A 22,482-nucleotide genomic window follows, 5' to 3' on the forward strand; every position below is an offset into this window, starting at 1 on the left:
GGGTGGGATTTGCTTTTGCCTACAAATAACAGTGCAAACAAAACATGCCTTTGAATACTGTAGATGAATACTAATCATTAAAAACCCCCCATTTGCTTTTCAAACACCACCCAGATGTTACCCCTTCTTGCTGGAAACTGTGCCCACCCTCGGGACCATTAGACAAAATGCTGGCTGTCAGCAGCTGACAAGGTCTGGGGATTGACTCTTTTTAAATAGCCATAAGGTCATGGGGATTAGATGTTTTCCAGGGAGTCACAGGAGAAGTAGAATGTCAGCTTCGCCTTTTTCCCTCAAAGATGGCTCAGTGACATTTTCGGAAAGGAGGGACTGTTGGCTACCTGTCAGCCCTGAATGGGAAACACAAGGTTAGATGCAAAGTGAGAAGGTCATTCACCACCTGGAGACACAGCTGTAATTTCATTCAGAGGAGCAGCATTAAAGGGAGCACGTGGAGAACTCTTCTGAGAGCTGGAAATCAGAGACAAAGCCTGCGAGTAAGAGAGAGGCAACTTGGCAGAAGAGAGACAGCAAGAGCTTTGGCAATAGAGGGTCCTGGGGTTGAATCTCAGCCCCAGTGTGTACCGATTGTGTGACCTAATGCACATGCCACAGCCTCTCGGACAACGGAGCTGCCCTCACGGGATGGTTGCGGGTGTTAGCGATATTATATATGAGTGTGTGGCACACAGCGAGCGATCCATGCAGTATAGCTATTGCTGATCTTGTGTCGCTCACCCAAAGAGCAAGGTCTACCAGAAATCCTTGTGGCCTCCTTTTTCTGTTTGTCACATCTTTTAAAACCTTTGCATGTGAACAGCAGTTGAACATGGGTCAGACGGTCCTGAGAGATGGGTGAGCACCCTGATTGAAAGGGAGTCAGGTTCTGATCCCCAAATCTGGAGTGGCAGAGATGGACCCTGCAAGGCATCCAGTCAGGTAATGCAACCAATCTGGAGAAGCCGGCCGGAGCCCAGGGGAGAGTTCTCTTTTCTTTGTGAAGGTCAGGCCGCCCTGGAGTGGGTTCCCCTTGAGAGAGGGGCCCGTGCCTTGGAAAACATCGTGGTAAAGAAAACAAAAAACAAAATGTTTGCATGTAGATGACTCAATTAATTCTCATGCCAAGACACTGGGTGTTGACTCAATCACACGCACTGACCATTTTGTCTTTTTGTTTTTCTAGGTATGAAACTTCTGTCCTTCACAAGAAATTCAAGTAGGCCAAGCAGCACATGTGTGTGTGTGTTCTGTGATTGGTTGTTTTTACTAAAGATATGCGACTTCTTTAGTCTTCTTCTTGGCATTGTTCTCATCTGTCTCTTAAAGACACTGTGTTGGGCTTTTGGTCTACAGAATCTCGACTGGGCTAAGATAGATTTAGAAATCTCAAGCCACTTCCTTGAAAAGAAAAATGTGGAATAAGAAACATGGAAGTTTCCTTCACTCAGTGGGAATAATGGCCAATGAGAGAGAGGGCAAAGTTTGATTGGACTTAAAAGATAATTGTTTATGGAGATGCAGTGCTCTGAACTGCCCCTCTCTGTCTTGATAAGAAAGTGGAAAGAGTCAAAATATTTTTGACACAGTGAGTTAATCAAAGCATGTTGTTAGTTGGCTAATCAGCTCGGGGCAAAGATGTCAGGTACAATTAAATTGGCCTCTGCTGTGTGCTCTCTCATGTTAGAGCTTGGATAAGAACTGTCTGAACTTCAGAGAGATGTCAGCTGAAATAAGGAAAATGAAAAGAACTTGCTTTTGTGGGCCTGGAATCTAACCCTGTAACCCTAAGGACTGTGATAATGCCAGTATTTGTGAAATGGTTTGGAGAGTTGAAATTATTGGCACATTTATTGAAGCCACTGCCATATTAAAAAAAAAAAATCTGAGATGCCACTGATTGTAAGATCCACCATTATTCTCCTTACCTCTAAGGAAGATAAAGCAAAACATTGCCAATTAATATTAGCACATCATCAGTTGTAAGGTGAATCCTGACTGCAGAGAGATTAAAATATGAATATATATGCATATCATAATTAGTAAACTACTATAGTTTATGGGAGCCTTTCTGTAAATTGCTGTTGATTACTTAAGCCGTGAAAAGACCTCATTAAACTTATTTTCATTTGGCCCTACTGTGTATTTTGTAGATTTCACCTTAGTCCCATAAGTCTGCTTTTTTCATCTTGCTTCGTGTGTGGGCGGATGGAAGCTGTGAGTCCCCTGGTTGATACCTAAACACTAGAAGAAGTCTCACCCACTGACATCCCACCCTTTCTGTGATTCCGTTGTCTCTCTTCTCATCCAGGGTGAAGGCTTCATCCCTCAAAGGAACTTCCCTCCAGATTTTCTTTGGGGGAACTCCAAATTTTTTATCTCTCTCTCCTAAGCAGAGCCAGTTCTTCCTTCCCAGGCCGTGTCCCTAGATTTATAGAGCAAAGACAGCTAGGAGTTTAACAAAACAAAGTTCCCTCAGCCAGAAAAAAGAAAACAAAAAAAACCTGGCTTTAGCAAGCCTCAGAATGAGCATCTATTTTTGGTTGTATGTGTTGCTTGGGGCCTCTCTCTTTAGCTGAAATGCCTTGTGTCCTATTTATCCTCAAACAAAACTTCAGGGTCTTTCACAAGGGAGATTCTTGTAATGGCCACTGAGGCAATCTTTCTCCACTGTCATTGTCTCTGTGTGAAATGCTATGTATATATGCATATAAGACTAGGTATGATTCATGAGGGGCAGTCTCTCATCCACTCAGGGCTAGGGGCATGGGGCTACTTTCCTATGTGTGGTGAGGATGGTTCCGGGGAGTAACGTGGTTGCTTGTTTCTATCTCCTCTCCTAAACGAAATAAGTGAGACTTGTTTGAAAGACAGAAACCACGCTACAGTGGGAGGTCCTTTGGTCAGGCAGTAGATTTGAATATGAGTAATTTTTGTCTTCACATACTGCCGTGATTAATACCACTAGCAGCCTATAAGACTTAAGGACCTTGTGTGAAGCCCTATGTATGGAAAAGAAGTTATTCTAACTCACATGTTACATGCCAGAAATAGAGGCTCAAGGTGATAAGTACCTTGCTGAAGGTTACACAGCGTTTTGGAGAAAAATAATGGTGATGATGATGATGGTGATAATTTTGGTCCCCAAAGACAGTTCTCTCATCACAGAGTTTGAATAACTAAGAAGACCTGGGATTTCTGGAAAGCAATTATGAAACACATTTTGAACCCATCCTGGAATCACAAACTGCTTTAGGAAACCTAGGCCACAAACAGAAGCCTGGTCACCATGTCTACAAGATGAAATGGCAGTCCAGGCCACGTCCTTTGTCAAAGATCTCTTCTCTGACTCACAGACTTAGAAAACAGACTTATGGTTGCTGGGGTGGGGGGTAGTTAGAGGGTTTGGGATGGGCATGTACACACTGCTGTATTTTAAGTGGATAACCAACAATATCTTAGTGTATAGCCCTTGGAACTGTGGCCAATGTTATGTGGCAGCCTGGATGCAATGGGGGTTTGGGGAAGAACGGATACATGTGTATGTATGGGTTAGTCCCTTCACTGTTCATCTGAAACTATCACAACATTGTTGATTGGCTATACTTCAATATAAAACAAAAAGTTCAAAGATGAAAAAATTAAAAAAAAGGATCTCTTTTCTGGAGAGCCAGGGACTCTGAGTGAGGGAGACTGACACTACCTTTCTCATAAACTCTTTCAACAGTTCAAGTTTCAGTTTTAGCTACACAGCCTAGCATAGAACATGCATAAATCCTTCCTTTTCTTTCACAACTCTATAGCATATCTCATAATTTAGCAACTGTAAAAATGAATAAGTACAATTAACAATGTCGAGCAAAAGACAACTGAGCTTATAACTGGTTATAAGTCAATTGAATCTCATTATTAAGCAATATAATGTCCTTAATGAATTTCCTGGTTTTCTGGTTTCTCCATAAATCAGGAGGCATTGCCAGCTCCTTTGCATTCTCCATTCTAGTGTTGGGGCTGGTTCAGGACTAGTAGGAGCCTACTTTGTTCATTCTTGACCCTTGTCTTCATGCTTCATTCTAAGGTAAGTCTAAGGATTCAAGGTATGGGTAGATAAAGAGCAGTGCGGTGTGAGTTAGTCTTCACGCCATTCTGGCTGAATCCCTGCCCTGGACATCCGGGCGAACTTAAGGCCAGCCTGTGAACTGATAGGACCTGAAGGTGAGATGGCCTTCAGGAGTAAGAATAAGAGGAATGGACATGGACTCTGACCTGGGAAAGTGGGTTTCAACAGGCTTTGTGGAGAGGTCACCAAGGAGAAGGAGGAGGAGGTTTGGGGACCAAAAATCATGGTTTGGAGCATTTGGAACCTGAGAAATATATTATTTCTTTATAATATTTCTGTGCCGTGAATAATCTGCATTGCACCCTGGGGGAGAGGTTTGGTAGGGATCTTGGGCCAGATGAGGGAGAAAAAGATGAATGGAAGGCGAGTGGAAAACTCCACAGAGACTTCTGCTTAAGGCTCCTTAGGGTCTCACGCTGAAGCCAAACACATTATTTAAAAGGCCGAACAGTGTCACCTCCTACATACACCCTTGTCTGCCAGAAATAATAAAATACACATTCAGCATAATAGCCCAAGTCTTGTCCCCAAGGACCTACATTTTGTATTACCTCCTTTTCTGCTGTCAGGAAGGACAGCCCATTTGCTTAATAAGGAAATTTGTATCACTCTCTCATTTGCCTACAGACGTTAAGCTTCCAATAAGATGTAGGTTTTTCTAAATAGGCCCAGCTCTTGGAATGTATGTACCCACTGGGAAAACATGTGAGCTAAGAGGCATGAGTATTATAAAAGGCTAAAGTCTAAAATGAGTGAGACAAAGCCAGGATGGTTGGCTTAGGATTTGTCTGAGTTGTGTGTTAGGGGACTTAATAAGAGCTCCAGATGGTTTAAAGGTGACAGTGCTTTAGAAAAAGGGCAGAATCAGCCCTGCTCTATTGCTGCTGCTCCCGTAGTTGTCCCCGACTGCCTGCCCTTCAGTAGGTACTTTATCATCATCATTAATGGTAATAATTCTTTATCATTGTAAAGCACTTTATGTGATTTCTGTGGTTACATATCCCATCATAATTCTGGGATGGAGACTTCAGTTCAGTTCAGTTTAGTTGCTCAGTCATATCCAACTCTTTGCGACCCCATGAATCGCAGCACGCCAGGCCTCCCTGTCCATCACCCTCTCCCGGAGTTCACTCAAACTCACGTCCATCGAGTTCGTGATGCCATCCAGCTATCTCATCCTCTGTCGTCCCCTTCTTCTCCTTCCCCTAATCCCTGTCAGCATCAGAGTCTTTTCCAATAAGTCAACTCTTTGCATGAGGTGTCCAAAGTACTGGAGTTTCAGCTTTAGCATCATTCCTTCCAAAGAACACCCAGGACTGATCTCTTTTAGAATGGACTGGTTGGATCTCCTTGCAGTCCAAGGGACTCTCAAGAGTCTTCTCCAACACCACAGTTCGAAAGAATCAATTCTTCGGCACTCAGCTTTCTTCACAGTCCAGCTCTCACATCCATACATGACCACTGGCAAAACCATAGCAGGTAATTATTAATCTCCTTTCAAAGGGAGGGAAACCGAGACCCAGAGAGGTTAGCTGCTTTGCCAAAGACGAATATGGAGTAAGTGGCAAATCTTGGTTATGGTTGTTGTAACCCCTGCTTTCCACATCCAGGTCGACTGTCCTGTTTCGAGAATTGTTCTTTCTCCTCTGGACCATTATAACAGCCAGTACATTGATGTCTCCACTTCCAGTCTTTTGCTTCTTTGGTTTATGCTGCAGTAGAGTCATCTTCCCATAACAGGGCCCAAATCATGTTTGTTTTCATCCTTACAAACCTTTAATGTCTCCCCACAGCCTTCCAGCAAAGGTCCAACATCTCTGCAAGACCACTGCTAATCTGGTCCCACATGATGTGCCCTAGATATTCTAGCAATATTAAACTACTCATGATTAGCCAAATACGCCTTCTACCTTCTTACCTTGTGCTGCTGCTTATACTGTTCCTTTAGCATGGAATACTTCTTTCTTTTGTCTGTAATTTAAATCCTGCTGATTCTTTAAGTGTCGGTTCAAATGCCACCTCTTATATGGAGTGGTCTCTGATCACCCCAGTCAAAATTAATGTCCCCTTTCTTCTCTATTGTATCAATACTTCCCTACAGGGCTTGTTCTACTCTACTCTGTGTTGTGGTTCATAGCATCCAGGCCTGAATTTCTCTGCACTTTGAATTCTTTGAAGGAAGGTCAGGAATTGACTCACTGTTTACTCATACCATGGCAGATACTCAGTAGACACTTTTTAAGAAAATGATCACCAATTTGATATATCCAACCAGTCCATTCTGAAGGAGATCAGCCCTGGGATTTCTTTGGAGGGAATGATGCTGAAGCTGAAACTCTAGTACTTTGGCCACCTCATGCGAAGAGTTGACTCATTGGAAAAGACTCTGATGCTGGGAGGGATTGGGGGCAGGAGGAGAAGGGGATGACAGAGGATGAGATGGCTGGATGGCATCACGGACTCGATGGACGTGAGTCTAAGTGAACTCCGGGAGTTGGTGATGGACAGGGAGGCCTGGTGTACTGTGATTCATGGGGTCACAAAGAGTTGGACACAACTGAGCGACTGAACTGAACTGAACTGATCATTTTAAATTAATTTATTATTATTATTTTTTATCTAGGAAATGTTTTTATTTTTTAAATATAAATTTATTTATTTTAATTGGAGGCTAATTAGTTTACAACATTGTATTGGTTTTGCCATACATCAACATGAACCCGCCACGGGTGTAATTTATTGATTTTCGGGTGCCCTGGGGCTTTGTTGTTACGTGTGGGCTTTCTCTAGCTGCAGCAAGCAGGGACTACTCTCTAGTTGCACGTTGCAAGTTTCTTACTGCTGTGGCTTATCTCCTGGTGGCTCAGATGGTAAAGAATCTGCCAGCAGTGCAGAAGACCTGGGTTCAGTCCCTGGGTCCAGAAGATCTCCTGCAGAAGGGAATGGCTACTCACTCCAGTATCCTTGCCTGGAGAAGTCCATGGAGCATGGTAGTCTACAGTCCATGGGGTCACAAAGAATTGGACATGGCTGAGTGACTAACACTTTTTCCTGTTGAGGAGCACAGGCTCTATCGCTCAGGCTCAGCAATTGCAGTGTGCAGGCTTAGTTGCTCCAAAGCATGTGAAATCTTCTTGGAACAGCGATTGAACCCGTGTCCCCTGCATTAGCAAGCACATTCTTATCCACTGGACCACAATGGAATTCCAGTAAATACTTATTTAATGAATAAAGTTGTTAATAGGACAAGCAAATATCCCAGGAGAGTCAGTAAGCAAGGAGATACATTTAGTTTTGGACTTGTAGTGAAATGGACTATTTGGGGCTCTCGCAAACAGTGGTTCCACAAATTGCTTGCGTTCTATGCTTGTCTTTCTGTCTGACTACATAAAAATGATCTGTATTGCTTGTTGAAAATACTGATTCCTGGGCTCTTATTCCAGAGTTTTCTATCTGGGAATATGTGCTTTACCAGATTGTCCAGGTGATTGTATGCTAAATTATGCTTGGGAAACACTGATGTAAAGTGTCATGAATCTTTAGGAATGTTTGGATTCATAAAATGAGTCAAGTTGATTGATGATATGTTAAATTCATTCATGAGACTGGCATTAGTGTTTTTGAATAGTTTCCTTACTCATGAATCCCTGAGACTTACAAATGAATTCAGGACTATTGTATCCCAGCAGCAAAAATATAAGTGGCTTCCTGATGGGGGCCAGAGGATGCTCTGACTTGTCTTATTGAAAATGTGACTTTTCTTTTCTGTAAACTCATCATTTTTTTCCCCTGTGTTTTCTTGATTTTTCACTGCCTGTCATGTTTGCATATCTCTTTTTCATCCTCAAAATGCCAGCGAACTGCTTGCTTGATGAACACACTTCTTTCATCCTCAATCAAGATAATGTTGCTTCATAACATTAGATATTTTACCTCAAAGGTAGATTAAGCAATTCACCAGGGTAGTTATCTATGAGTGCTTGCACACTCATCAAAGATACCAAAGTTACAAATTGGATTTTTTTTACTATTGAAGAAAGAATATATCCCTTGCTTTTATGTACATAGTATGATTGACCATGAAGGATCGTTTACAGTATAAAAAGCTCAATGGAAAGTTTAAGAATCACAATTTTTTATTATTAGTATTGACATCAGCGTATTACCACTCCTACTATTCTAGTGTTTGAACCACCACCAAAATTTGATTGATTATTATGTTAGAAATACTCGTGAAGAAATAGAAAGCAGGTATTGCTACATGATGTTTGTATTTGTGGGAACTGTAGCTCAAAGTCTTTGAGCATTTTGCCTAGGGTGAGGGGAGTTTACATTTATTGCATTCTTGTAGTGTGGGAGGTGGAGGCTCTGACCACAGTGAGGATGAGGATGATGGTAACAGTGCTTCCCTGCCCCGTACCTGGCATGAAACATGGAATATTCTTCTTTTTAATTAGTTTTTATTAAAGTATCATTGAATTACAATGTTGTATTAATTCCTGCTATACAGCAAAATGACTCAGCTATTAATGAGTCATAATTATATATGTATGTGTATATATATATATATACATATATATATACATTCTTTAGAGATGGGAATACCAGACCACCTGACCTGCCTCTTGAGAAATCTGTATGCAGTTCAGGAAGCAGCAGTTAGAACTGGACATGGAACAACAGACTGGCTCCAAATCAGGAAAGGATTACGTCAAGGCTGTATATTGCCACCCTGCTTATTTAACTTATATGCAGAGTACATCATGAGAAATGCTGGGCTGGAAGAAGCACAAGCTGGAATCAAGATTGCCAGGAGAAATATCAGTAACTTCAGATATGCAGATGACACCACCCTATGGCAGAAAGTGAAGAGGAACTCAAAAGCCTTTTGATGAAATTGAAAGGGGAGAGTGAAAAAGTTGGCTTAAAGCTCAATATTCAGAAAACTAAGATCATGGCATCTGGCCCCATCACTTTATGGCAAATAGATGGGGAAACAGTGAAAACAGTGGCTGACTTTATTTTGGGGGGCTCCAAAATCACTGCAGATGGTGACGGTAGCCATGAAATTAAAAGATGCTTACTCCTTGGAAGAAAAGCAATGACCAACCGAGACAGCATATTAAAAAGTAGAGACATTATCAAGTAAGGTCCTCCTAGTCAAAGTTATGGTTTTTCCAATAGTCATGTATGGATATGAGAGTTGGACTATAAAGAAAGCTGAGTGCCAAAGAATTGATGCTTTTGAACTGTGGTGTTGGAGAAGACTCTTGAGAGTCCCTTGGACTGCAAGGAGATCCAACCAGTCCATCCTAAAGGAAATCAGTCATGAATATTCATTGGAAGGATTTATGCTGAAGCTGAAACTCCAATACTTTGGCCACCTGATGTGAAGAACTGACTCATCAGAAAAGACCCTGATGCTGGAAAAGATTGAAGGTGGAAGGGGACGACAGAAAATGAGGTGGTCGGATGGCATCACTGACTCAAATGACATGAGTTTGAGTAGGCTCTGGGAGTTGATGATGGACAGGGAAGCCTGGCGTGCTGCAGTCCATGGGGTCACAGAGTCGGACATGACTGAGTGACTGAACTGAACTGATATATTCTTTTTCATATTCTTTTCCATTATGGCCTATCACAGGATTTTGAATACAGTTCCTTGTGCTATACAGGAACCTTACTGTCTATTCATTCTATATATACCAGTTTGCATCTGTTAACCCCAAATTCCCTGGGCTTCCCTAGTAGCTCAGCTGGTAAAGAATCTGCCTACAGTGCAAGAGACCCTGGTTCAATTCCTGCATCAGGAAGATGCCCTGGAGAAGGGATAGACTACCTTTTCCAGTATTCTTGGGCTTCCCTTGTGGCTCAGATGGTAAAGAATCTGCCTGCAATGTGGGAGACCTGGGTTTGATCCCTGGGCTGGGTAGATCCCCTGGAGAAGGGCATGGCAACCCATTCCAGTATTCTTGCCTGAGAATCCCCATGGACAGAGGAACCAGGTGGGCTGCAGTCCATGGGGTCACAAAGAATCTGACACAACTGAGTGACTAAGCACAGCACAGCACCCACTCCTACCCTCTCCCACCCCCCACCCCTTGGCAACCATCAGTCTATTCTCTATGTCCGTGATTTTGTGAAACAGGGTATATTATTTTTTAATGGTTTTTTTCCCACAAATATTTTGTTTATTTTAATGAGGTTGGTGCAGACAAGGTCCATTTAAAACCTACATCCCAGGTCCAAAAGTACAAATAAATTAAAAAAGAGCAGTGTTCTGTTGTATGCATGTTTGCACGGATGACTTTTTTGTTTTTTGGCCATGCCACAGGGCATGTGGCATCCTAGTTCCCTGACCAGAGTTAGAACCTGAGCCCCTGCAGCAGAAGCACAGAGTCTTAACCACTGGACATCTGGGGAAGTCCCTCCTGCATGAGTAACTTTAACTGCCAATGAAAACTAGAACTTCTCTGGGATCTTCTGACAAGATTTTTCTTTCATCTTAAAATGCTTTCTCTTCAGTGAAGCCATCTTTGAAGTTAGTCATTTTCCCCATCACCTCTGTTACCTTGATTTCTATCTGATATTCCCCTTTTTTCAGTCCAGACCCTCAGATTTTAAAAGTAGCTTCAAGTTAAAGACAGGTCATTTCCCCATAGATTAGTTCTCTGAAAACCTTCCATCTCCCACTGAAAGTCATAGTCCAGGAAAGAAGCAATCACATGCTAGAACTTCAGGGCCAATTGGAAAGTCATTTATGAATCCTCGCATTAGTTGATCTCATTTATCATAAGTCTACAAATTCACAGACCTGGAGAAGTCAGCCAGTCTCTCTGTGGACATATGTAATTTTTATTTTTTTAAATTAATTTTTATTGGACTATAGTTGCTATAGTTTTTCCAGTAGTCATGTACACTTGTGAAGATTGGACCATAAAGAGGGTTGAACACTGAAGAATTGATGCTTTCCATCTGGGTGGTGTTGGAGAAGACTGTTGAGAATCCCTTGGACAGCATGGAGGTCAAACCAGTCAATCTTAAAGGAAACCAATCCTTAATATTCATTAGAAAGACTGATGCTGAAACTGAAGCTCCAATACTTTACCCACCTGATGCAAAGGGCTGACTCATTGAAAAAGACCCTGATTCTCGGTAAGATTGAGGGCAGGAGGAGAAGGGGGCAACAGAGGATGAGATGGTTGGATGGCATTACTGACTCAATAGACATGAATTTGAGCCAACTCTGGAAGATAATGTAGGACAGGGAAGCCTGATATGCTGCAGTCCTTGGGGTCTCAAAGAGTCAGACATGACTTAGCAACTGAATAACAACAAATAGTTGCTTTTCAATGTTGTGTAGTTTAGGCTGCACAGTAAGGTGAATCAGCCATACATATACATATATTCCATTCTTTGTGGACTTTCTTCCCATTCAGGTCACCACAATGCATTAAGTAGGGTTCTTTGTGCTATATCGTATTTTTTCATTAGTTATCTATTTTATACTCATATAATTTTTAAAAAGGAGAGCGTGATATAAAGCAGGCTGAGGTATGATCACCAAAAAACAGCACAATGTAAATAAACAATAATGAATCATAGGCCCTAGAATTCAAATGACCAGATGTTTTAGAGATGGGGGTTCTAGTTTTCAATTCTGTTTTGAACACCACATTACAAAAGAATTCTTTTAAAAAATAGAATAGAATTAAGGGAAAAGAAAGAAAACAAAAAGAATATCTAAATGGTTGAATGACCCCCTGTGTGCTTCTGATAAACTCCAATCACATCTTCCTCAATTCCCTGTCCTTTTGGAGAGTGATTATCAACAATTCTCTGACCTTCAAAGAGAAGTCTGAGTGAATTTATGGGAATGTCCTGTCTATGGCAGAATGATTCTTTGAGTTTCTTGAGGTGTGTTGTCATTTTCCCTTTGAAGTGAATGTCACTGCTATCCTGACATGAATTTGCATTTTAATATATTGTCTTTCCTTCTGTTGGGGGGATTTGTAATTTCCTTGGTTCTGTCTCATCGCAACAAAAATTTGACGCAATGGACAGACCAGTGTTACAGCCCCATGTAATTTCCTTGGATGGACCAGTGTTACAGCTCTGTTTTATTTAGAAAATAAAAGAAAATACATCCTCGAGATGTGAGGGCAGACTGACCCAAAAGATGCAGAGAAGAGAAACCCATGGCCCAATTTTGGCTCCTCTTTTTATATGCTTTTTTCTCCTCCCCCTGAGCCTGCCCTATGTAATTTGGGCTAGCCAGGAGGGCTGTTTGTTTTCCTGAGGTTCTCACTCTGGTCCTCGGACCTTCCTTTGTTCTATTTTTGGGAGCTTTTCCCTTCTTTGTCTTTCAGTCTCCACCATTCTGGACTCCTTTTTCCTGTTCTCACTACTTAACACTTCTTACCCCTCTAAGTCTTCCATTAAAGTTTTTGCCTCCTGGCCAGTCATGGTGATGGGGGTTCCCACCCCATCCTGGGATCTCCACACAGCAGTGGCCTGGGTAGGGAGGATCTCAGTCCGAGGTTTCTCTCTTCCCCATAGCACAATGCCTTGGCTCCAGGGTGTATTCTTGATCCCAAATCCTCAGAGCAATTCCCTCAAGAAAGGTAGCATGATCTTTTTCTCCCAAGACGATGCTAAAACCCTGAGAGTTTAGATAATTGGGTCAAAGGCATTGTCAACTATTAATTGGCACTTGCCAAGGGCATTTCCCATCTACCTCTACAAAGATTAAATTATGAGCTGCTGCAGTTGCTGACCTTCAACACCCCCTGAAAGGAGATCAGAATGGAGATCAGAAATGAGGTACTCTCTGTGCTTTGGAAAATCTGGCAGAACAGGTCCTAGATATTTTCAAGAGCTGATTTTATGAGCCCAGTTCTTGCATCTCCTCACATCTAGAAAAGCAATAAAGTCCTTCATGGTGACCCCTGCTCCCCATGACTAGCAGAAACCTGCAAAAATATGTGCTTGATTGAGTGAACTCCCTGTTCACTGAAGTCATATATATACTGACCTTCCCTCTACCTCTTTGGAGCTGTTTCTCAGAGCTATCTGAAATGTGCTCTCCTGAGCTATTTCTTATTTGGGCCCAAATAAAACCTAACTTGAAACTCTCACACTGTACATTTTTTAAAATCGGCAACGCAGAGCAGCAAAGAGGCAGCAGCTACAGGTGATTCTGTGCTGCAAAAACCAGGTCATGCTCTTTTCCCCATCTCTGCTTGGAGCCCTTTGGGTATGACACGCCATGGCCAAAACACAGAGTGAGCTGGTGACAGCTCCCACCTGTCCCCATGACTCATGACCTTCTGAGCTCTCCACCACACACTCCACTTCAATCTCTGTCCTCTTCCTTTTCTACGTCCAAAGATGTTAACTGGCCCTTGGAATACTGTCTGCCAGCTACTGAGTGGAAAAATACCAACAGAGAAGCAGGGAAGCAAAAGAGAAAAGTGAAGAGGCAAACACCTTATTTATCACTCTTGACTTCATTACAAAAGATCTGCAAAGCTCACACACACACACACACATAAAATCAACCTGCAAATCATGTTATGGTTAATAAAACAGTAATTTAACACCCCCCCTCAACCTTCCCTGGCAGTGTCCTGAGGTAATCACAATGCCCTTTCTATGTTTTATTTTAAGGCCCAGTACAAAAGGTTTTCACCTTAGTGTAATTAACTTTTTATCATTAAGATTCTGAAAAATTGAATTGTGTTAGACACAGGTCACCATAATGAGAATTTAATGGCGACGTATTACAATGCGCACTAAGCTATGAATCTGTGCTAGAGGCGCCGCATTGCTACTGACCTATGCAAATTTCCATCTCAGTGGCCCTTATTCTTCCACTGTGGCATCCGGCCCCCTCTCCGCTTCCCTCTCATCTCCTTAAACAATGATTCTCTCATTTTCATATTAATTGCATCACTTAACTGAGATAATGCTCCCTCTGAAATGAGCAGAGGGATGAATCACCGAAACGGGCCATTATTCTTTTTGCTTAACCAATTTCACAGGCCCCGCACAAAGCACTGCCTTCGTTTGGCTTCCTATAATTGCTTATCATTAGGCCCAGCCGCCCCACGAAGTACCTTTTTATTTATTTAAGTCTCATCTCTGATGGATGGAAAATGAGTCACTTGCATATCTGAGAGGCCCAGACAGTTTGAGGCAAGGGAGGTGGTGGGATACCCTGGAGGCCGTAAATGGAGGAGAAGCAGCCTGGGTGAACAGCCCTGCCCCTTCCCCCTTTCCCACAAGATTCCAGGGACGGCCGCAGCTATCAGGTGCCCTGTGGCTTCCAGCAGCAGCCCTCTGGCTCCTGCTCCCAGATAATCAGATGATCGAGAGGAGGGAGGGCTTGACCTTGCCATGATGGCAGCTTGGTACCCATGAGGGATGTAGATGAGGCTGTCCAGGTGCCTACTTCACCAGGGAAGTGAATAAGGCAGGTGAGAGGCTGTCCCCTGGCCTTGACGTTTATAGTCTGGACCCATCAGCATGAGATGGAAAGGGAACATCATGAAAAATTGCTGTTTATTCCTTTATTCTCTCTTTCCCCCTTTCATTCCTTTAAGGAAATCCAGAATTGTGAAAGAGAGAGAGAGAGAAGGAAAGGACATTTTCCGAGGAAAATGAGTCTGTTATCAGCCACACACATACTCAGGAAGGCATCAGGAGAGAACGGCTCCGTCGCGATGAAAAGGAAAATCTCCTATTAGACTGTCAGGGATCTGGGCTAAAGCGATCCCTGGAGGTTTACCTAGAGCACAGTGTGTACTTTGTTCCTGTGGATAAGAGGGCCTGTCAGAGCTAGCTGTCAGCGGCCTTGGGATCCGTTCTGTCGTAATATTGCTTCTCACATAGCGCTGGCATGACTCACGCCACCGGTCTGTTTGGTAGCTGCTGTAATTTCACCTGTAACGCTCGTCCACCTTTGTGCTCAGCACTCACCAGGGCTTCTCAGCTTGGCTCCCACACCCTCACAGGAACCCATCAGTAGCTTGACAGGGGACAATGAGAGTCTCCTGACTCATAGCTTTCGTTTCCTTGTCTGTGATGTTCCTGCGATGGCTGAGAGGGATGGAATCCAGCCCACAGCATTGTCCTCCTTGACAAGTAAGGGGGCTTACCTTGTCAGTATGCTTGCGACACTTGGTTTAGGGCTGGGGGATGCAGAGGGCGGTGGTGCTCAAATGTGGTCCTCCCACTATCAGCCTCACCCTCTGGGAACTTGTTAGAAATATTAATTCTCAGGCTCCACCCAGACCGCTGAGCTGGAAAATCTGAGGGTGGACTCAGTTAATAAATGATAATATTATTATTATCAGGAATGTGGTAAAGAACTGGTGAAGAACTGCCGATGCAGGAGACATAAGAGATGCGAGTTCTATCCCTGGGTCAGGAAGATCCCCTGGGGGAGGGCATGGCAACCCACTCCAGGATTCTTGCCTGGAGAATCCCATGGCCAGAGGAGCCTAGTGGGCTACAGTCCATAGGGTCTCAGAGTCAGACATGACTGAAGTGACTTACCGCACGTCTCAACTCAACAATTCAAAGTGATGAGATCACCAGACATTTGCTGAGCTCCTGCTACATGTTCTGGTTTGAATCGTGGGGTCCTCTCACAGATATGGGACAGAGTGATGGGCAAAATTTGTAAAAGCCGAGAGGACTGGCATTGGGAGAGAAGCATTTTCTGAGGTGACTGGGGTGGCAAAGTTGGGGGGATTCAATTGCATTCAGGAAGAGACTGGAGTCAGGAACATAGAACTCAGTAGGGTGAGACCACATCGAGAACGATAGCAGAATCGGGCAGGAGGGGATGTAGTTTGTACAGGAGAATCCTGTAAGTCATTTGGGGCCAGATCAGAGAGTCATGGGTGGTAAAGGAGCTCCGTTTATCTGTGGGGCATGGAGATGGTTTGATGGTTTAAAGAGCTCAGGAGGATTCTGCTAGAGGCCACAGAAGATTTAATCTTATATTGTATTTTTGAAATGATATTGAGAATTACTGTAAGGGAACTCTCTTCCTGTCTCCTGCAATCACAGGTCAGTAGGAACTCAGGGACACTTGCAGTCATCACTTGCCCTTTCCTAGGAGAGAAAGTGTGGTCACTGGATGGGCGGTACCTGCTGTCGGTCAAGCCTGGGGAGTCCACTCCGTGGAAAGGTCTCTGTCTGATGGGAAATGAGATTGAAGGCCAAGTAGGAGCAGATTCTAGAGTCTTGAAAGCCAGGGTAAAGAGCTAGAGTCGTTATGAACTCTTGAGTTTGGGAACAAAAGAATAAAGCAGTGCCTCCAAGGCTGACTCAGCAGGTAAAGAATCTGCCCGCAAGGCAGGAGCCACAGGAGATCCCGGTTCCATCTCCAGGGTTGGGAAGATTCCTTGGAGCAGGAAATGGCAACCTACTCCAGTATTCTTGCCTGGAGAATTTCACGAACACAAGAGCCTGGTGGGCTACAGTCCAAAGGGTTGCAAAGAGTAGGACACCACTGAGCACCCACAGCATACAAAGCATAATTGACAGTGATATTCGGATGAATCAAGTAGGAGAGGCTAGAAATCCTTATTATAGCACTGGCAACCCAAATTACCATTAACTTTTTTTTTTTTAAGTTGTGTTCCTTTCTCCACAAGGCTGAAAGAGGAGGGCCTCCCTGGAGCTTCTAAATCACACCCCATTACTTGGTTCTCTGGGTTTGTTTCATGGGTTGTAAATGAGAACAACCTAGTCCATAAGTGGCTTCTCTCATAAGGTGTGACTCGTTTCTTGCATCAGATCATCCAAGCTTGGATAATTGGTGTTAGGAACCACTGAATTTTCTTGATTTAAAATTGTCATGATAACAGTTACAGTTTAAGAGAAATTGTAGAGTGGCAATGCAGATATTTTTATTATTGTGAACATATTATTAAAATGAACAGGTTGGCGTATGTCATAAAAATTAAGCTGGTAGAGAGCTGAGCTTAGAATAATAATACTGAAAAAAAAATACTTTGCAGTTGCACAGTACATTATGACTTGGTAACGGTTTATGTGGGCAAAATTGCTGCAAAAAAGAAGCTAAAAATGTAGCAGCTCAAGGACTTGCCTGGTGGTCCACTGGTTAAGACTCCATGCTTCCAATGCAGGGGGCATAGGTCAGGGAACTTAAGATCCTGCATGATGTGAGGCATGGTCAATAAATAAGTAAGTAAATACAAATGTAGCAACTCAACGCAATGAAAGCTTGATTATTTCTCACCTAAGACTTGAACAGGGATATCCCAGGTCAGCAGAGGTGGTTGGTGGTAGAGAGACAATTCCTGCTCCATGCACTCTTTCAGGGACTCAGGTTGGCGGAGGTTCTGCCATCTTCAGCATACAACTTCCAATGCTGTCTCAATGACCTTCTTTGTCTCTGACCACATAAAGGAGAAGAACAGAGAAGAGTCTGGAAGTTTCTTTGGCCTAGATCACTTATACTCACATCATATTGGCTCAGACCCAGTCACATGACTAAATTGCAAGAGAGCCTGGAAAATGCAATGAAGTCCTGCACGAGGAAAGAGAAAAATAGATTTCAGCTGGAATTCTTTTTATAGGAAATCTTACAGGTAATCTAATCTCAACTGAAAAAATCAGTGAAACACTGGTTAAACAAATTTCTTGGGAAATTTTTAGCTGCCAGTGCACTAATCTGGGAATTATTCAAAATCATTTTATTACCTCCCTATTTGTAAAAGCTAAGTATTCTGCTCGTATGCATCCTAAATTGATTCAGTTGTGTCTGACTCTTTGTGACCCTATGGATTGCAGCCCTCCAGGTTCCTCTGTCCTTGGAGATTCTCCAGACAAGAATACTGGAGTGGGTTGCCATGCTCTCTTCCAGGGGATCTTCCTGACCCAGGGATTGAACTTGCGTCTCCTGTGATTCCTGCATTGCAGGAGGATTCTTTACCCTGAGCCGCTGGGAGAGCCCTAATTATTCACAGAACTAGGGATTTAGAGAACATCCACCATGTGACAAGTTCACCAACTCTATATACTTGAAATCCAGTGGAGGTCATAGTTCTACTGGCTTTCCAACTGAAGACTGGTTTCTTCACATGTTTAATGGACAATGAAACTCCCTTTACCTTTGATCTCTGAACACTATTTGAAACCAGAAACACATATCTTATTTCCAAGATGGGCTACACTTTCTAGATAACATAAATATCACATTTGAACAGTGATACATGTTCATCATGCTGTAAGTTTCTCAAGAGGACAGAAAGTAAAAATAGTAGATATTTTATAAAATCATTTCAGTATCTAGCGTAGAGATTTAGCATCACACAGGAAGAGGTTTTAGTCTCAGTTCTGCAATTCATTTACCCTCTTAAGCCATGGTTTCCTTTCCTGAAAAAAAAAAAAAGAAAATATCCATGCTGTTCATGGGCTTCCCTGGTGGCTCAGACAGTAAAGAATCTGCCTGCAGTGCAGGATACCTGGGTTTGATACCTGGGTCAGGAAGAACCCTGGGAGAAGGGAAAGAGTATCTACTCCAATATTCTTGCCTAGAGAATTCCATGGACAGAGGAGCGTGGCAGGCTACCGTCCATTGGGTCACAAAGAGTTGGACATGACCGACCAACTAACACTTTCATTTTTGGCTTCCCAGGTGGCGCAGTGGTGAAGAATCCGCTTGGCAATGCATGAGATGCTGAAGCTCCAATACTTTGGTCACCTGATGTGAAGAGTCGGCCCATTGGAAAAGACCCTGATGCTGGGAGAAATTGAAGACAAAAGGAAAAGAGGGCAGCAGAAGATGAGATGGTTAGATAACATCACCATCTCAATGAACATGAATTTGAGCAAACTGCGAGAGACAGTGGAGGACAGGGGAGCCTGGGGCGCTGCAGTCTGTGGGGTTGCAAAGAGCTGGACACGACTGAACAGCAACAGCTCTGTTTTCTTGTAGGATGGTTAGTATAAATAAGTGATAATGGAAGTGAAAGGAATATGATATTACAAAATTTGGTGGAGACATTGAATCGTTATCACAGTCTTCATAGGTTCTCTGAATATTATCAGATTACTAAACACATAGTTGTTATCATAAAACATTCACAATCTGGTATGTGAGGGAGAGCTTGTTATCACCACTATTTTGTGGAAGAGAGAATTGAGATTCAGAGAGATCAGGGACGACTTCTCTGCCTGAAGTTATGAAGAATGAAATAGGCATTCCATGTAAGGAAAACACATTGGCTCTGGAGGACAAAGACTTGCATTTGAGGGCCACCTCTCATAAGTATTAGCTGGGTAAGTTTGAAAAGATCACTTTTCCTCTCTCTGTCTTAATTAGAGAGACTAGTATCTTGTCCTCCTTATAATTTCACAAGGTGCTTATGAAGATCGTAGAACCAATATGTCAAAATTCTCTCAAGGATTTTTAATGACTTTGATAAGAGTAATTCTTGGCTCTGTCTCACAAGTCACTCTGTAGCAGTAGAAGTCATATAAGTTGAACTTTATGCTGTTGCAGGTTGCTTGCTATGTAACTGGGAGGAGACTGAGCGCAGGAGACTCAAGTTTTCAGATGGATCATTCTACTATAGTGTTCAATTGAAGCCCTTTAAATTAAAGTGCAGTCTCATACGAGCTGTCATCAAGCTAGAACCCAACTAGATGGTATCTTTGAAAGATTCTTTCAACTTCATTTGTGATAACTGTAGCAATGAGAACTAACTTATAATAAGGGGTATCTGGTTTAACCAATATTTGTTGAGGCAGTTCACTATACTAGTGGGCTTACATAGAGCTTAACACTGGATTGTCCAATCTGACTTACATGACTCAAAGATCTTACCCACTACCAAGATTTAATAATTCCAGTGATAAAAGCAATTAAGTGACACACGCTGAGCAGGGAGTGGTCTTGAACATTCCGAATGACTCCCCAGATCTTTCCTTCCTGCATCCAGGTGGCCAGTCACGATAGGTAAAGTCTCTCAGTGAGGTTTGCAGGTTACTATTCACAGAGGACTTCCCTGTTGGCTCAGACAGTAAAGCATCTGCCTATAATGCGGGAGACCCGGATGTGATCCCTGGGTCTGGAAGATGCCCTGGAGAAGGAAATGGCAACCCACTCCAGTATTCTTGTCTGGAAAATCCCATGGATGGAGGAGCCTGGTAGGCTATAGTCCATGGGGTCACAAAGAGGTGGACACGACTGAGTGACTTCACTTCATTTTATTCACAGAGGAGAGTGTTTGGGTTAAGAAACATTTTATACTCCAGACAACTGTACAACTTAGGCTAGGTGCCCTGGGAAATCACTGAAAGTGAAAATGTTAGTCACTTAGTTGTGTCCGATTCTTTGTGACCCTGACCCAGACCAGTTCTTTGGTCTGTAGCCATTCTCCAGGCAAGAACACTGGAGTGGGTTGCCGTTTCCTTCCCTGGCAATCTTCCCAACCCAGGGATTGAATCCCGGTCGCCTGCTTTGCAGGGAGATTCTTTACTGACTGAGCCACCAAAATCATTAAATCCATAGATTCTAGGTTTGTTTGCCACACACTGTTCTAAATCAGAAACATCCTGATAAGGACTTCTCAAAAATAATTACCCTCTTCTGGGAAATACAGTTTTGTTTGTCAGGAAGTTCAGTTATCAGCATGTTCGTAAGAGGTTAGATTGGGGGACCTTCCTTTTTTTTCCCCCTAGAATGTTCTCTGATAACAGAGAGAAATGAATCACATGCCAGTTACTTTCATTGCTTCTTCTCCAGCTATGTAGTGAAATATAATGATGAACCACACATACAAGTTCTCTGACTTTGACTAATTCACTTAGGAAAGAAAATAGAGTAGTCAGACAAATTTAATAGGAATAGTTAGTCTCCTATTCACGGAGGGCTTCCCTGTTGGCTCAGACAGTAAAGCATCTGCTGATCAAGAACATTAATATGGTTAAAAGTTATACCTGTGTGGGACTTCTCTGGTCATCCAGTGGCTGAGACTCTGAGCTCCCAATTCAGGGGGCCGGGGTTCAATCTCTGGTTGGGGAACTATATCCCAGATACGACGACTAAGAGTTTGCGTGCTGTAACTAAAGATACCACATGCTGAAATTTAAAGAGGTCCCACATGCTGCAACTGAAAAGATCCTGCACATCCCATATGCCACAGCTGAGTCTTGGTGCAGCCAAATAAGTAGGTTTTTTTTTTTTTTTTTTTTTTTTAAAGTTATACCTGTAAGAAGAATTCCAGTTTCAAATGTCAGTTGCAGTTTGGAATGTCTGTCCTTGTGAGTTTTAGTTTGGGATTCATATTGGAAGCTACCATCATTATATTCCAGTCCTGACTAGAGAGACATGCCATTCACATGGCATGCCTTCCTCCATCAGCTGTTTGCCTTTCCCATACCTTAGCTTCAGTTACTCTGAAAGATGACTGTCTTGAGACTGCTGCCAAGGCCTGCCTGAGTGAATTTTGTGTTTGCAGAATAGTCGGTACTTTTATAGACCATTTCATAAAGATCTCAAGTTAGATAAAAATTTGTTTAGCTGTTTTAAGCAGTGCAGGAACAGATACACTCACAGAAATGTATTTTATTTATGTACATGCAGAAGGCAAACAATGAAGGCATGCATAGAAAGTTGTAGGAGCAGATACCACGGGCATGCATAAGCTGAGACTTAGAATTGTGATTTGAAAGTCTGAGTCTTTCAAATCGCAACTGGAGTTTGGAGCATCATCAGAAGATTATGTTGTTTTTGTTTAATCTCTCAGTCATGTCCAACTCTTTTGTGACCCCATGGAATGTTGCCTACCGGGCTCCTCTGTCCCTGGGATTCTCCTGGCAAGAATATTGGAGTAGGTTGCCATTTCCTCCTCCAGGGGATCTTCCAGACCCAAGAATCAAACTTGCATCTCTTATGTCTCCTGCACTGGCAGGAGGGTTTCTTTGCCACTAGTGCCACTTGGGAAGGTCTAAGCAGATTACAGTCAAATCAAGAAGAACCAGGACCTAAGAGCATAAACAACTCTACACATGTCAAAACTACAAGCAATCTGGCTTTTGCTAAACATTAAGGGCAAGACAGGAGTGGTAGATGTCAGAGCTGGTGTGGCAGGCAAAAACCAGACAAGTCACGAGAATGCTGTAGCTGCCATAAAAGGACTTGGACTTTATCCTATTGACATGAAATAGGGTTGAGAGACAGCCACTCCAATGCCAGTCAGCTGTGATAGGTGGAAGGCTTTTTTGTCTTTGACGACTACAGAGGATGAGATGGTTGGATTGCCTCACCAATTCAATGGACATGAGTTTGAGCAAGCTCTGGGAGCTGGTGACGGACAGGG

This window comes from Budorcas taxicolor, chromosome 6, assembly GCF_023091745.1.
Source record: "Budorcas taxicolor isolate Tak-1 chromosome 6, Takin1.1, whole genome shotgun sequence".
Lineage (NCBI taxonomy): Eukaryota > Metazoa > Chordata > Mammalia > Artiodactyla > Bovidae > Budorcas > Budorcas taxicolor.